A 15,283-nucleotide genomic window follows, 5' to 3' on the forward strand; every position below is an offset into this window, starting at 1 on the left:
CATCTAGTATTCCCACGCCATGAGGTCTCCGGTGAATGAGGTCAAAATACTAGCGCGATCAAAGATATAAATACATAGATGCCTCATACGACCGATCCGCGCAGGCACTAATGAGGAATCTATGTATGTATCGTTGATCGCTCCGGTATTTTGCATGTATTTTGACCTTATTAGCCGGAAGTGATGGCCTCGGGGACGGCTGAAGCAGAGCCATAGAAAAAAATGAAATTCATTTTTAAATATGGATATTTTTCTTACACATACTCATCGATTCGCTTCAGAAGGCCTTTATTAACACCCTGGAGCCACGTGGAGCACGTTATTTGACAGACAGATGCATTTTTTATCTACTTTAAAAACCGAGCAACTATTACTGCCATTATAATGCTTGGATTAGCCAGAACATTTTTTATATAACTCAGATTTTATTAGTCTGAAAGAAGAATGTCATATACACTTCGGATGACTTGAGGGTGAGTAAATCATGGGCTAATTTTCATTTTTGGGTGAACTATCCCTTTAAAGCAACTTGCAGTGACATCTTAAAATATGTCAGTGCCATTGTTTTGTCTCAAGATGCACACCAAGAATGTTTTTTTTTTCTAAGACATGTTTATAAAAGCCATTAAAATGTCCTAATTAAACTAAGGCCTAATCCTGACTTAATCTAAGACTTGTTTGTGAAACCAGGCCCTAATGTAATTCATTTAATGACCCACACTGTTTCTCTCCCGAATGGCACCTGCATTCCTAGATATAGCTTGTAGACATACTTGGCCATTCAGGTTGTTATGCAAAGAGGAACATTGCTCTTATTGCTAGAGACTTGCTCACCGGAGGTGAGAATGTGGGGGTGTGAGTGTGAGAATTAAACAGGGAGACACAAAGAAGGAAAAAAAAACAGCCTTGTTTACCTTGAATAATTAAATGAGATGCAGAAAAGAAAATCTGTATGAGCTCTGGATAATCAGGACTGTCACAGCTCTGTGTCAAATGTCAAAATGTGACCCCTGTGACAAATTCTCAGGCCGCTGCAGCTTGAAGGGAAGCCTCAGGGCCTTCTCTGATCATGATTCAGATCCACAGACAGTTTCTTTGTTCACGTTTGACTTGTACACCCAGCAGAAAAAACTGAGATGGCAAAAGGAAAACCAAAACCTGATCTCTCACCTCTCACATTTCATTGTTGTAATATTAGTAAAATCTTCCAATAAATCGCCTATGTATATTTTTATTCATTAGCGACTCTTCATTAGCAGAATATGGGATTCTGATTTCTCAATAACACGGAGCACTTAAAAGGACATGCTGATTTTAAATTATATTTCATTGCGTTTGCTTTCCCTCACAAAACCTTTGCGCACCCCTGAGAAACGTAACTTTTTTTTGACGAACCACATCTAACAGGAGTAACTGTCCACGCAAGAAGAAGCTGTCTAAGAGGGATGTTCAAGTACTAACCTGGATTATATCCAAAAAAACATAAAACCATAGATGCCCAACTCACTGCAGAATTAAATGCTCACCTCAACTCTCTAAATAGTCAATATTAATGGTCAGGCTGCTAGTCAATCCTTGTGCCAATGCCAAATGACCGTTTCATTTTGTGTCAACCATGCAAATCTTGGGCTTTGGACAATGTGAAACATATATTGTTCTCTGATGAGTTTTAGACTTTAAACACGTCTTTCGGTGTGGAGAAGCCCAAAAGAGGCTTAAAACGGACAGTTGATGCCTAGAGTGAAGCAAGGGGTTGGATCAGTGATTGTTTAGGCTGAAATAGAGCTCCGGAGGTTGACGTCACACAAGTCTAAACTCCACCATTTTAGCAATCAAGGGAGCGCTAGAGCGGCTGTAGCATTGGTATGAGTGGTCGAAAAATAATTTAAAATCAGACTGTTTAAACCTTACTATTTCAACATGGTGGACAGCTGCTGTGCGCCAGGATGCCAGAACAAGCGGGGGAAAGCAAAAGGGAAATCATTTTATGGTTGTAAGTTGTTGAAATGCGTCAATTTCAGTTAATTCTTCATTCTAACTGCTTTTGCCTCACGTAACTAATGATAAAAATAAGTTCCCACGATACTTAATCTTTCTGCTCAACATTGGCAGAGCCACATCTTTAGAGATAAACCTCACGCACGCCGAAGCTCGGGCTGCACTGGCCGGTCGGCCTTCAACATCCCCGACCCCCAGTACTGCATCTGGCCCACAGCGGAGGCGCCAAACGCGGCGTGAGATTAAGCAGACGGGGGGTAAGCGTGAGGTCTCCGGGCTAGGCTAGCCAGCTATCCCCACAATAAACTGGATTTCATTCGATTACTGTGCTGTTGTCTTTGTTTGCGCTGTGTACTCAAAGCGTCACTGACGCTTTTCATATGATAGGAAAATATCCGAAAAATAATGCTATAATCAACACTTACTCGTAACTCGTTCATCTCGACAGCTGTAATCGTACATTACATGTGCTACAAAGTTGGTAATAAGGACAAAGACGGGCTCGGCGTGACTGGGACTCGTGTTTATTCAGAACTCTCAGATACAAACAAAATAAACTCGCGCTTACAGCGCTCTCACAACTCAGTAGTTACAATAATGTAACTTTGTTAGCAATCGCTCCGTCTCTGGTCCATTAGTGATGTCCGATTCGCGAACGAATCGTTCTTTTGAACCGGTTCTTTTGAGTGAACCGGTCGAACCAGTTCACCAAATCAGACTGAATCGTTCTAAACGGTTCGCGTCTCGAGTCAGCGCTGATCCATCATTTACTAAAGTTACTAACTTTCTGACATGAGGGACAGTCCCTCCGACTAGAAATAAACTAATAACTTGAAGTATATGCTAGTAACTAAAACAGTTCACTGAACTGAGACGTGCTGAGAGAACTGATGAGAAGTGACATCCGTCTCTCTGGCAGCAGGCTTGTGCCTCGTAGACCTCGTTAAACGCAAAGATGTCAGCCAATCACAACAGTGGGCGTTTTTACTGAAGTCTCACAGCAGACACGCCCCTTGAAACAGGGCATTCAGCCAGAGGGCAAACATCAGTATAGAAAAAAATGCCTTTTATTTCTAAATTATGACAGTTTATGATGTAAAAATCATACTAACAATATAAGTACACCTCAGAATACATTATAAAATAACAAAAAATCCATGCCATGGGACCTTTAAAATGTAAGCGCGTGTATATGTCAGCATTATCATATACGTGTAATGAATTGAAGTCTGTCATGTAAAACAAGAGCGTATTGATGCAGTTCAGTCTGCCTGCTATTCTATCTGTTTATGTTACTCCTGATCGGAGGCTTCCGTAAATATTTAGTTTATACGTAGATTTAGGCTTCAACTAAGTTTAATGGTGCAACGCAAACATATTTAGTAGTGCATAAGTTGTAACCATTTATACAGTCATAAGTGCCCATTTACGTCAAAACTAGGCTATAGTTGTAACTTGCACACAGCTGGTGCAACAGGTGTCCTGACAGGAAAGCTATCCGTTCCTTTATCGATACACGTGAAACGCACACCGGGGGCATTACAGGGATCTGTTATGTTTAATCTATTAAGTTTTGCTATGTACAGGTCTATGTCTTTTGAATTAAAGTGCACAGTGAACTCTGTTGCCTTGAAACTCATGCTGGCGTCATTCATTTCATATCCGCTTTCGGCTGTTCCTGCCTGCCAATATGGCGTTGTAAACAGAATGGGTCACGTAACGTCCGGAGCTCTATATAATGGCATTCCCTACTGTGCTTAATGAGCGAATCACTGCCAAAGACTACCGAATCATTCTGGAGGACCATATGCACATAATGGTTCAAATTTTACCCTGAAAACACACAGCAAGATTTGTGACAGAATGGTTTGATGAATTTGAAAGTGAAGTTTAACATCTACCAAGGCCTGCACAGTCACCACATCTAAATATATTTGAGCCACTTTGGGGTATTTTTTGGAGGAGCAAGTCAGAGAACGTTTTCTTCCACCAGCATCACATAGTAACCTGGCCACTGTTCTGGAAGAGGAATGGCTCAAAATCCCTCTGGCCACTGTGAAAGACTTGTGTTATTCCCAAGAAGAATGGATGCTCTATTTGCCTCAATAGGAGGCCCTACACCATACTAATAAATGATTGTGGTCTAAAAAGAGGTGTTTCAGTTTCGTTGTCCAACCCCTGTATGTTTTCCAGAGAGATTTATTGACTAGTGATATTCAACACATGTATAATTCTATCAAAACCGCGCCGAGATTAAAGATTTCCACATTAGAGAATGTGTCTTCAGACTCCAATAAGCCAATTACAAACAAAAGATGCTTAATCCTCTTTAATTCAAATGCGGTAAGTTGCAGTAAACAATAATTAATCAGTTTATTTGCTTTATTCTTTTTATTGTACTCTTTGTATGACACCGTTTGTTGATCTTGGCATATCCAATAGGCTTGGTAACAAAGTCAAAATAAGACTCCTTTTGAAGTTGTCATGTTCATCTATAACGGTCCGCTACATCACTCATTTACACCGTACAACTATGGAATTCCAAAGCTGCAAATATTAAAAATAAATAAATACATAAATCGATATACAAATAAATGTAAAAAAGCAAAAGTAAATAAATGTATAATATATAAATAAACATAGAAAAGCAAAAAAAATATAATATATATATATTTATAAATGTATTTCCTTATTTATGTATATATCTATTGTCCATATTTATTTATTTATTATTTTATTAATTTCTACATTTATTTATTTCTATTTTTATTTATTTCAACATTTATTCATTTCTACATTTATTTATTTATACATTTATGCATTTCTACATTTATTTATTTATAAAAAAAATATTTCTACATTTATTTGTCCGTAGGGTAATGAGGAGGGCGTGGTTTACCTCAGACATAGCAATCGAGCTCAGAGTAGGCGAGGGCGAAGCGTTGAGGCCACAGTGACACCTTCTGGTCGAAATACAATAAGTATATGACATGGATAGGCTACTCCTTATTCCGGACATGGCCGTAGAACATCGTCTGGTCTGGATTTGTAAAATGTCCTGGGCTAACAATTATGCACAGCAACATCATCAGACAGGGACTCTGAAATGAAGCGCTCATAACCCCATTATATTCAGTGATGCTGTGTCAGGTATCACTGGGTAGAAATGAGAGCGAAGACTCAAATGCAGGAAGAATAGATTTATTGTAAATAATAAAATAAAATAAACATAAACAAAACAAAGACAGTTGGGTGATTTTCACTCTCTACTTTCTGTGAAGTGATGTATTGATGTTCCCTTCTTCCCTACGCCGTTCGCAGTACCCTTCGGACTGAACATATTCCAATCCAAAGGGAGCGAACCTCACTTAAGATGGCGGAAAATTCTCTAAAGTCCACTTTGCAGTCCACTTACGGTCGAATGGAACGCTCCCAAGGAGACTATAAAGGGAACAAACCAGGCAGGAAATGAGGGAGAACAGGTGAGGCAAATAAACCAATAATCAGGTAACAAGAGGGGCAGGGTTAGACAATAGACAGGAGACATGATATCACAAGCACATGCACAGAAATGACAAATACAAGACATGTGCTTTAACAAAACAAGACAGACATGTGACATGCTGTGACTGTCCACACGTGAAGTGACATGCGCGACGCAACAAAATGTTCTACTGTAACTAACGCCTCGTTCTATTTTGGATATATGAATGTGAAGTGAATTTGTGGTCTGGTTTCAAATGCATTGCGTCGACGTCACTGTAGCCTATACGCTGCTTCCTTTCCGTGTGTTTTGACCGCAAATGGAAAATATCAAGCGCTTCTTTTCAGAGTCCCTGTCTGTTGAAGATGTTGCTGTGCATAATTGTTAGCCCAGGACATTTTACAAATCCAGACCAGACGATGTTCTACAGCCATGTCCGGAATAAGGAGTAGCCCATGTCACACAGTAAGATTTAAGATTTTGGCCATATATAAATGTAAAAATAAATAAATATAGAAATAAATAAATGTAGAAATGAATAAATGTGGAAATAAATAAATGAATAAATATGGAAAAAAATAATATATACATAAATAAGGAAATAAATGTATAAATAATAATTATTAATATTATTTTGCTTTGTATATTTATTTATTTGTGCTTTTTTACATTTATTTGTATATTTATTTATGTATTTATTTATTTATGTATTTTTAATATTGGCAGCTTTGGAATTCCATATACAACTGCCATCCACCAATGAATATGAATCAAAAGTGAATACGAAATGGTGAGTAAAGAGAGATGGCAGTTATATGCCACAGGGTCTCATACCATGCGCAGCACTGCATGCACATGATGAAAGATTTCCTACTTCTTTCAATTACAACCTTTCCTTTTTCCCTTGACCTTCAGTGCCTTTTCATTAGAGATAAGAAATTATGACATTACCAGACAACTTTCCTGAGATAATTATCAAGGGTTTGATTTATATAACCCGAGGCGTTCGATTTCTTGAAAGAGCTAATAACGCTGACTCTTGCTTGCTATTGAAAGCCATTCAATAGCTTTTGGCAGGGATGTCTCAATCATAGTCATCTAAATGAATCCTACAGTTCAAAGTGTTAAGTCACTGCATCGGAGAGCTTTCTGGCACACATCTGCACAGTAAGCGGAAGTGGGTGCTAGATGATAGAGAAACACAAGATAGAACATTTGACAAGCGCAACCCTTGCAATGCTCAGATAAGTGAATGCGGCAAGAGCATGTGTCAGATTTCAATGGGTGGCTGCTAAATGAGGATGCTACTTAAACGGCCGCTTTTGAATGTATGTAGGTGCTAATTGGATGATGTGGATTCAGTTGGGCACATGTAGATGATAAAATGTTTGTATCTCTGGTTTGTTTTTAATTATAGAGCTGTATAATAGTTAGGGATTGGTAAAATATATAAAAGCACATCTAATATTAGATCAGATATTGCCTGGAGTTTCGACACATTCTTTTAAATCACATCATTACCTCTTGTAATTGGGTGTTTATTAAACTTGAACACTTTTTGCTAAGTTATGATCACATTAAAAGTCTCTTGGAAACGTTTTATTGTGACTTCAACTTTAGTATTAGCTATGCATTTAACTTTTTTTGTGTAGATTGTATTGTCCCAGTCTTTCAACTATAAAGTGCCCCTATTATTCTATTTTAAAGGAACTGTATGTAGGATTGTGGCAAAAACTGGTACTGCAATCACTTTCAAATTACTGTAGAGCGATGCATCCCCTCTCTCCCTCCCCCCTGACTCGAGGTTGCCAGATAGGCTGCAGCAGAGCCGTTGAAAGTTATTATATATAATATAATTATTATATTATATTATATGGCTCTGGGCTGCAGGATCCAGCAGGAACGTAGGCTGCTACAAGGAGCTTCCAATGGCAAGTGACGAGTCCGGCACAGCAGGGTTTTTTTTTTCCTTCTGTTAATTATGTTTATGCTTCATGAGAGATGTTTTGTGAAGTAATTATGTATTGCAAAAATGTACTAATGGCGATTAGCCAAATATAATCATAAATATGAACGCTCGTATGTGACAGTACATTGTTAGAACAGTTAGTTAGCTGTTAGTCTAACTTTTAACGGTAGGTATCTGTCATTAACGTAAGTAAGTTACAAGCACAAGCCTAAGGGCCCGTCCACACGGAGACGCGTATCACTGTATACGTATACACTTTTTATCGTATTGGCGTTTCGTCCACACGGATCCGGCGTTTTGGGAGACTGAAATCGCTATTTTTTGAAACCGGGTCCTAAAGTGGATGAATCTGAAAACGACACCCTTGCGGTTTCGAGTATACAGCCAATCCGTATATTTTGTGAAACGGTGATGTCATCACACCACGTCCTGCGCGGGGAAGACTAAAAGGGATACAACTACGGGCACTGGGCATGCGCACATCAATACTGCGTTGTTTAATTACTGTATTTGCATTATTGTAAGGGTATGTTTAGGGTTGGGATAGGTGTATGTGTTAATAAAACACATCTGGTAAGTAGCAAATTTATTTATTGTTATTTTATTGTGAGATTTTACCTCACCTCCGACTGTTGCCGTACCCCTTCTAGCCACAACTCTTCTTCTCCGTTTTTAGTGTATTTCTGTGGCAGAATTACAGTGCCACATACTGGCCTGGCATGTATACTACATCGTTTTGAGCCGTTTTCAGGCTCTCGTGTGTACGCTGATATTTCTTGAAAAGGGGGGAAAAAAAAGATTGGATAGGGAAAGTTCTGGCTTCGTGTGGACATGGCCTAAATCACTGTGTGTCATACAGGTCAACTTGCAGCATGTGTTGTCCACTATATATGCAAAGAACGAATAAGGAATCATTTTTACCGAGGTAACGTTATTTCCATAATGGGCGTGCCAATGTTGTTTTCCTCACCCTAACCTAACGTTACTTTGCACGAACATGCATAACTTTGTTCGACTGTCATGAATATTTGAAATGTCCATTTCAAAAACATAGTTAGCCAGATGAACCTTACCTGTCCAGGAGGAAATTAGCCATGTTGGCGTCTGTCTTCAAATACTTCTCCGTTTTCAGCGATCTCCATCTTTCAAAGCCATCTCCTATACAAATCCTTGTTTTATTTCGGACATTGTCACGTCGTTTTTCTGATTCATAACGAGGTCTTTTAGGTTTTGTAAAGTTAGACATTTTTTATCCAAAAAGTTTGTAGCTGCCTGCAGCTGTGGTAACTAGAGCTGGGAACCCCGACGCCGAAACACTACTGACTTTTTGATTGGTAGATAGGTGGAGGGTGGCGCTTCAGGCCAAAACACAACATGTCAACATCAACATCAGTTGAGGGCTGCAACTTCACTATTAAAATGACAATATCCTGGCCAGACAACTGTTGTCAGTGATATAATTATTTGAAATTAACATGATTTCTTAATGTCTAGTGACATATCAGGGCCATTTTATGATTAATTGAGATACATTTCTTACATACAGTTCCTTTAAAGGTTCCTAATTTTGCTTTGAAGGCCTCCTACAATTTCCAGGGTTCCTATGTTTCATGTTTTTTCCCAGTGCCTGATCATTGATTTCATTCACCTGTTCTGTCATTTATGTCATTAGTGTTTCCTGTGTTGAGTGTTCGTTGTCGTCAATGTTTGATTGTAGTTGTGTTCTCTCGTGTTCCTTGTTGGATTTATTATTAAATACTATTCTATTCCTTGATCTCCTGCGTTTCAGATCGTGACAGTACACTGAACACAAAAAGAAGGTAATTTTGCTGCGTTTTTCTTTTTTTCCTCCCCCTCCGTCACCATGGGCTGTTCAGTTGTTGTGCCTGGAGGCCGACCGTTAGAAGACCACACCCAGGATTTCATCAGTTCAATCACGAGCTTCTGTCACTACCGTTAGTTACCACAGCCTTCAGTTAGCTAGCTAGTTATGCCTTCATCACGTAAATGCATATTACCTAGTTGTAGAACGTATAAAAAACGTATAAAAACAAAATCGATGATATCAAGAAGAGGTGGATTAATTTTGTGAACAGCTACCTTGATCACCACCAACATCTGCCTCTGCAGTGGTCATTTTACACCGGATAGTTTTACAAACGTTCATTGGAGACAACTGGGATATACAGATAATCCACTGCAGAATGGGGCCGAACCGACTATCTCCGCCCCGGCCTTCATCCGCCCTTCCCGCCAACATTTGGTGCCATCATTGCAGTACGTGCCACTGCCCAGTTGTCTTGTGTGCTTACTGCATCTTTCCCGCTAGTGGGTGTAGTTTCAGCGCACACAGCGGACACGCCCCCAGCGGATAATGCTGCTTATTTTTTCAAGATTTTGCTTGGCTTTTTTTATCATTCAAATTTGGCTGGGTGGTTAATAACACAATTTCTGTGGTGTGACAAACTCATAAACAAATATTTAATTTTGACTTTACAGGGACTTTAAATATATTTTAATGTTAAAACAATACATTTTAATTTAATCTTTATTTGAGTAAAGTTTGTTTACATTTAAATACAGTACAGTTTTAATTTAAATTTGGGTCCAACACATTTTAATTTAGTCATTATTTAATTATTTTATTTACCTGTATGTAAGCACAGTGCAGTGTTAATGTACAATCTGTACAATATTAAATTGGCTGACAACAATAAATATTCACATTAGGAATAAACTGCCTCGTTTTTGAACTGTGCAGAGCTGATGCTGAATAGTTAGGCCTACTACGCTACTGTATTTTAATGTTGGTCATTATGGTGATACTTGGAGAGCCAAATATTTTCTGAGGTGGTACTTGGTATAAAAAGTTTGAGAACCACTGGTATACAGGACTAGAAGACAATCCGGTTATTTTACATTTGAGTACTTTAATCAGTTTTTGTAGCATTTCTGTACCTGAATACTAGTGTTAGACCTACCCAAAAAACTTGTCTCTTTATTTAATTTGTATCTTTTATTCTATTGTATTTATCTGTGCTACTTTTTTCAATTTAATTCAAAGTTTTAAATCGAGCTTCCTTGTGTTGTGTAAACTCTTGTGCAACAAAATTACCCCATTGTAAAAACACAAACTCAATGAGTGAACAAACATTGAGGTGAGATAAATGTAATATATAAAAAAATTCTTAATTAGGGTACATGTAAACTCAGCTAGTGTTTGAGTGCTGATAAAGCAGAAGTTGTCCGCAGGCAGCCAGTGAAAACCATGTATGCAAATGTATTCACAAACAGCATGGGTGATTCAGCGGTGCTGCGTCTGATTCCAGATGGATTCCAAACCTATGTAGTTTTGGAATTAGTCTGGAATTACTGACGGACTCATTTCAGGCAGTTCTTCTGAGAGACAATAACCTAATTTATCGTGCACTTTGAACTTTGAATAATTTTTTAGACCTTTTACATTCACAAACATACACCGATCAGGCATAACATTATGACCACCTTCCTAATATTGTGTTGGTCCCCCTTTTGCTGCCAAAACAGCCCTGACCCGTCGAGGCATGGACTCCACTAGACCCCTGAAGGTGTGCTGTGGTATCTGGCACCAAGATGTTAGCAGCAGTTCCTTTAAGTCCTGTAAGTTGCAAGGTGGGGTCTCCATGGATCAGACTTATTTGTTCAGCAACTCCCACAGATGCTCGATTGGATTGAGATCTGGGGAATTTGGAGGCCAAGTCACTCCTGAACCATTTTTGTTTTGTGGCAGCATTATCCTGCTGAAAGAGGCCACAGCTACCAGAGAATACCGTTTCCATGAAAGGGCATGGTCTGCAACAATGCTTAGGTAGGTGGTACATGTCAAAGTAACATCCACATGGATTGCAGGACTCAAGGTTTCCCAGCCGAACCCAAGCGTCACACTGCCCCCACCGGCTTGCCTTCTTCCCATAGTGCATCCTGGTGCCATGTGTTCCCCAGGTAAGCGACGCACACGCATCCGGCCATCCTCGTGATGTAAAAGAAAACGTGATTCATCAGACCAGGCCACCTTCTTCCATTGCTCCGTGGTCCAGCTCTGATGCTCATGTTCCCACTTTTGGCACTTTCGGTGGTGGACAGGGGTCAGCATGGGCACCCTGACTGGTCTGCGGCTATGCCGCCCCATACACAACAAACTGTGATGCACTGTGTATTCTGACACATTTCTATCAGAACCAGCATTAACTTCTTGAGCAATTTGAACTACAGTAGCACATCTGTTTGATCGGACCACACGGGCGAGCCTACACTCCCCACGTGCATCAATGAGCCTTAGCCGTCCATGACCCTGTCCCCAGTTCGCCACTGTTCCTTCCTTGGATCACTTTTGATAGATACTGACCACTGTTGACCAGGAACACCACAGAAGAGCTGCAGGTTTGGAGACGCTCTGACCCAGTTATCGCCATCACAATTTGGCCCTTGTCAAACTCGCTCAAATCCTTACGCTTCTAACACATCAAGTTCGCTTTGGTTTTTATCTTGCATAGGCTATTAATTTTGTTAATAGCCGGAAGTACTTTGTTATCTTTAATATCCTGAATCTGATTTCATTAAACAAAAGGCTCGTTTAACATCAAGGTATCTTCAAGGCCTCAGTCTGACCTCAAGATCTTAGACCTATTGATGTTCTATCATGAAAGGTTTAGCCTGGTTCCATGTATCATGATGTGGAAGATGTCAGGGATGAAACTATATTTAGCCCTCAGCGGGTGGGAGTGTGTTTGTGCTTATGGCAGGATTATCTCTTGACAGTTTCAGTGTTGTTACTAAATCTTTACATCCCACATTTCAAGCTCAGTTTATTGAAAAGCATGCATTAATTTTACATGTCAGTGGTGAATTCGGTTTGATATGATGTGACTTCATCAGCACATGTCCCTCACATGATTTCAGTTAGGCCTGTGTTTTATAGTCAATAATGCCCCCAAAAGACTTGTTTGGAATAATTCCTCATGTTTCGTTTTAATAGCTGTAGTAGTTATTATTAACAATATGTCATTTTATTGAAGTGTTTTTTTTTCTATGTTTATGGTTTAAGTATGAAATTATAAGTCATAGAAAAGTCCACTTAACCCTCTGGTGCTCTTCGTTTAGGGGTTGCATTGGTTGTCTTCCCGGTCATAAGTGACCGAACACCTAAAAATAAAACTTCCTCCACCCCAGTAAAACCAATGCAATTTATTTTTCTTCAATAATATTTTTTCTTTTTAATTTTGTATTTTGAGATGATTTGATGGTATTTTTTTATATTTATGCAATAACTATGGTCTATTTTTGTCATTGAAAATTATACAACAATTTTTTTTTTTTTTATTAAAATTATTATTTTTTTAATTATTGCAGTATTTCAGGTTAAAATAGAGACTAGGGCCTTCAAAATAAAAAAAAATTGAAGGCAGATTAGCGCCTTCTTTTGGAATTATTTAAGAAATCATGCAACCATGGGTGTAATCACTAGAGGTCTTTACCCCTTTTCCACCAAGGCAGAGCTAGAGCTAGATCGGAGCCAGAGCCTAGTTTCAAATCGGTTCTTTGTGTTTCCACACCCAAAGCCCCAGCTCCGAGCCAGGAAACGTGGTTCTTAAGTAGCACCAAAACATTGCTGGGCTAAAACAGGGCTAGAAGTAAGAACCGATTACATCAGGCGCTGGGGGCGGGATCAACAAGACGAACACAAACTTGAGATCCGCCATTTTTGAAATAGCAGCTAATGGAGCTAACAGCTGCTGCTCGTTTGTAATCTCCGTCTATACAAATTACGGCGAACTGCATGAATGCGTTGGATCCGCTGTGTTTTAGTTGTGTTTTGATGCCGATGTAGGATCGTAAAGCCATGTGAATCAATAGTAACGCAACGTTTGCATTGTTGATGGAAGGCTTGTTCGCAGCGGTGCTGTGCAGAGAGCGATCGCCGTATGATAACGAGTCCAGCGAGAGCATATGACTCCTTATGCTTTTGATTCACTCATGCGTTTTCATGAAAAAAAGCCCGCGGCATAACCACAGACTTGGCAACATTGCCGCTGCCTCGCTAGCGTTGCTGAGAAAGATGAGACGTATACAGTGACGTAAGACCTGGCTCTGTTGTGGCTCTCAGCATGTGGAAAAGCAAACCGGTTCTTAGAAGGCTCCTCAGTCGAACCAACTATGAACTGGGACTAGCTCTGGCTCTGAATTAGCTCTAGCACTGCCTTGGTGGAGAAGGGGTATATGGAGAGGCTTGAGAATTCCCTAGTTCTCTTTTGAACACATTTAATGATTTTTTTTTATGGATTTGAATATATATTTAAAAAATCTCAAAGACTATTTATTATAAAGTTTTAGTTTTTTTTTTTTTTTTTGGTTAGAAATATAGATTTTTTTCTGTGAATTTGTTTTTGCAGATTTCCCATTCATTTCCTATGGTGGTAATTTTTGACCGAAGAGCACAAGTGGGAGTATTTTTTTTACGACCACTTAGCATGCTCAAATCATGACATTTTTTTGTGTGTTTACATACCTAATGTTAGAAAAGTCACCTAGTTTCATATCATTCTGATGAAGCTGTGATTTTTAAAAATTCCATATGTGGTTTATAGGTTCAGTTTTTCATAGGTGTGTGTGTGTGTATATATGTGTCCGTGTGTGCGTGTGTGTGTGAGTGGATGTGTCAATATCACACTCTTGATGTTTTAGAGTGTCACCCCTTTACTGCTGTGTACTTTTTTCAGCATCGTGGCCGATTTGTAGATTGTACACACACAAATTCTGTGAATTTTTGTGTTTTTGTAGATTTCCCATTAATTTCCTATGGTCATTTTTGACCGAAGAGCACAAGTGGGAGTATTTTTTTTACGACCACTTAGCATGCTCAAATCATGACCCCAATTTTTTGTGTGTTTACATACCTAATGCTAGAAAAGTCACCAAGTTTCATATTTTTCCGATGAAGCTGTGATTTTTAAAAATTCTAAATGTGGTTCATAGGCTCAGTTTTTCATGGGTATTTGTGTGTATAAGTGTTAAGAAGGTGTTATTTTCTCAGCATCTGTTAAGATTATGATTTAAGATATGAAAACAATCCAATGCATTACGGTTGGAAAAACAAAAAAAACATCAAATGTTATATTACTGCATTTCACTATTTTACCCCAATCAAAATTCTAAGGAGAATCACGTTATGCAAATTGTCTGTATCTATTGAATACCTAGATGAGCTACTACACAGACCTTAAAGTCACCATAAAATGAGCCAAAACCCAATGAGCCAAAACATTATCTCTAACCATCTGCCTAATATGTTGTTGTTCCTCCATGTGCTGCAAAAACAGACCCACCGATGAATGGACTCTTCAAGACCCCTGAAGTTGTCCTGTCGGTTGCGAGGTGGAGCCGCCATGGATTGAACTTGTTGGTCCAGCACATCCCACATATGCTCAATACGCATGTACACGGCCGTCCACGTGATGGTAAAAAAAACGGGACTCATTGGATCAGGTGACCTTCTTCTACTGCTCCAAGGTCCAGTTCCGACTCTCGCGTGCCCATTGTAGGCACATTCGACTGTGGACAGTAGAATGAGTCTGCCACAGTAGACCTTCTGTTGGCTTGGACCAGACGGGATAGCTTTTGTTGATCTCGCACATCGATGAGCTTTGGGCGCCCAACACCCTTTCACCGGTTTGTGGTTTGTCTCTCCTCGGACCACTGTTGGTAAATTCTCACCACCGCTGACCTCCGGGAGCAACAGCGAAGGATACATCTATGCTGCCTTCAAATATCAATCAGATGAAGGTATCTCAGGAGAC

Source organism: Gobio gobio (assembly GCF_949357685.1).
Source record: "Gobio gobio genome assembly, chromosome: 14".
NCBI lineage: Eukaryota > Metazoa > Chordata > Actinopteri > Cypriniformes > Gobionidae > Gobio > Gobio gobio.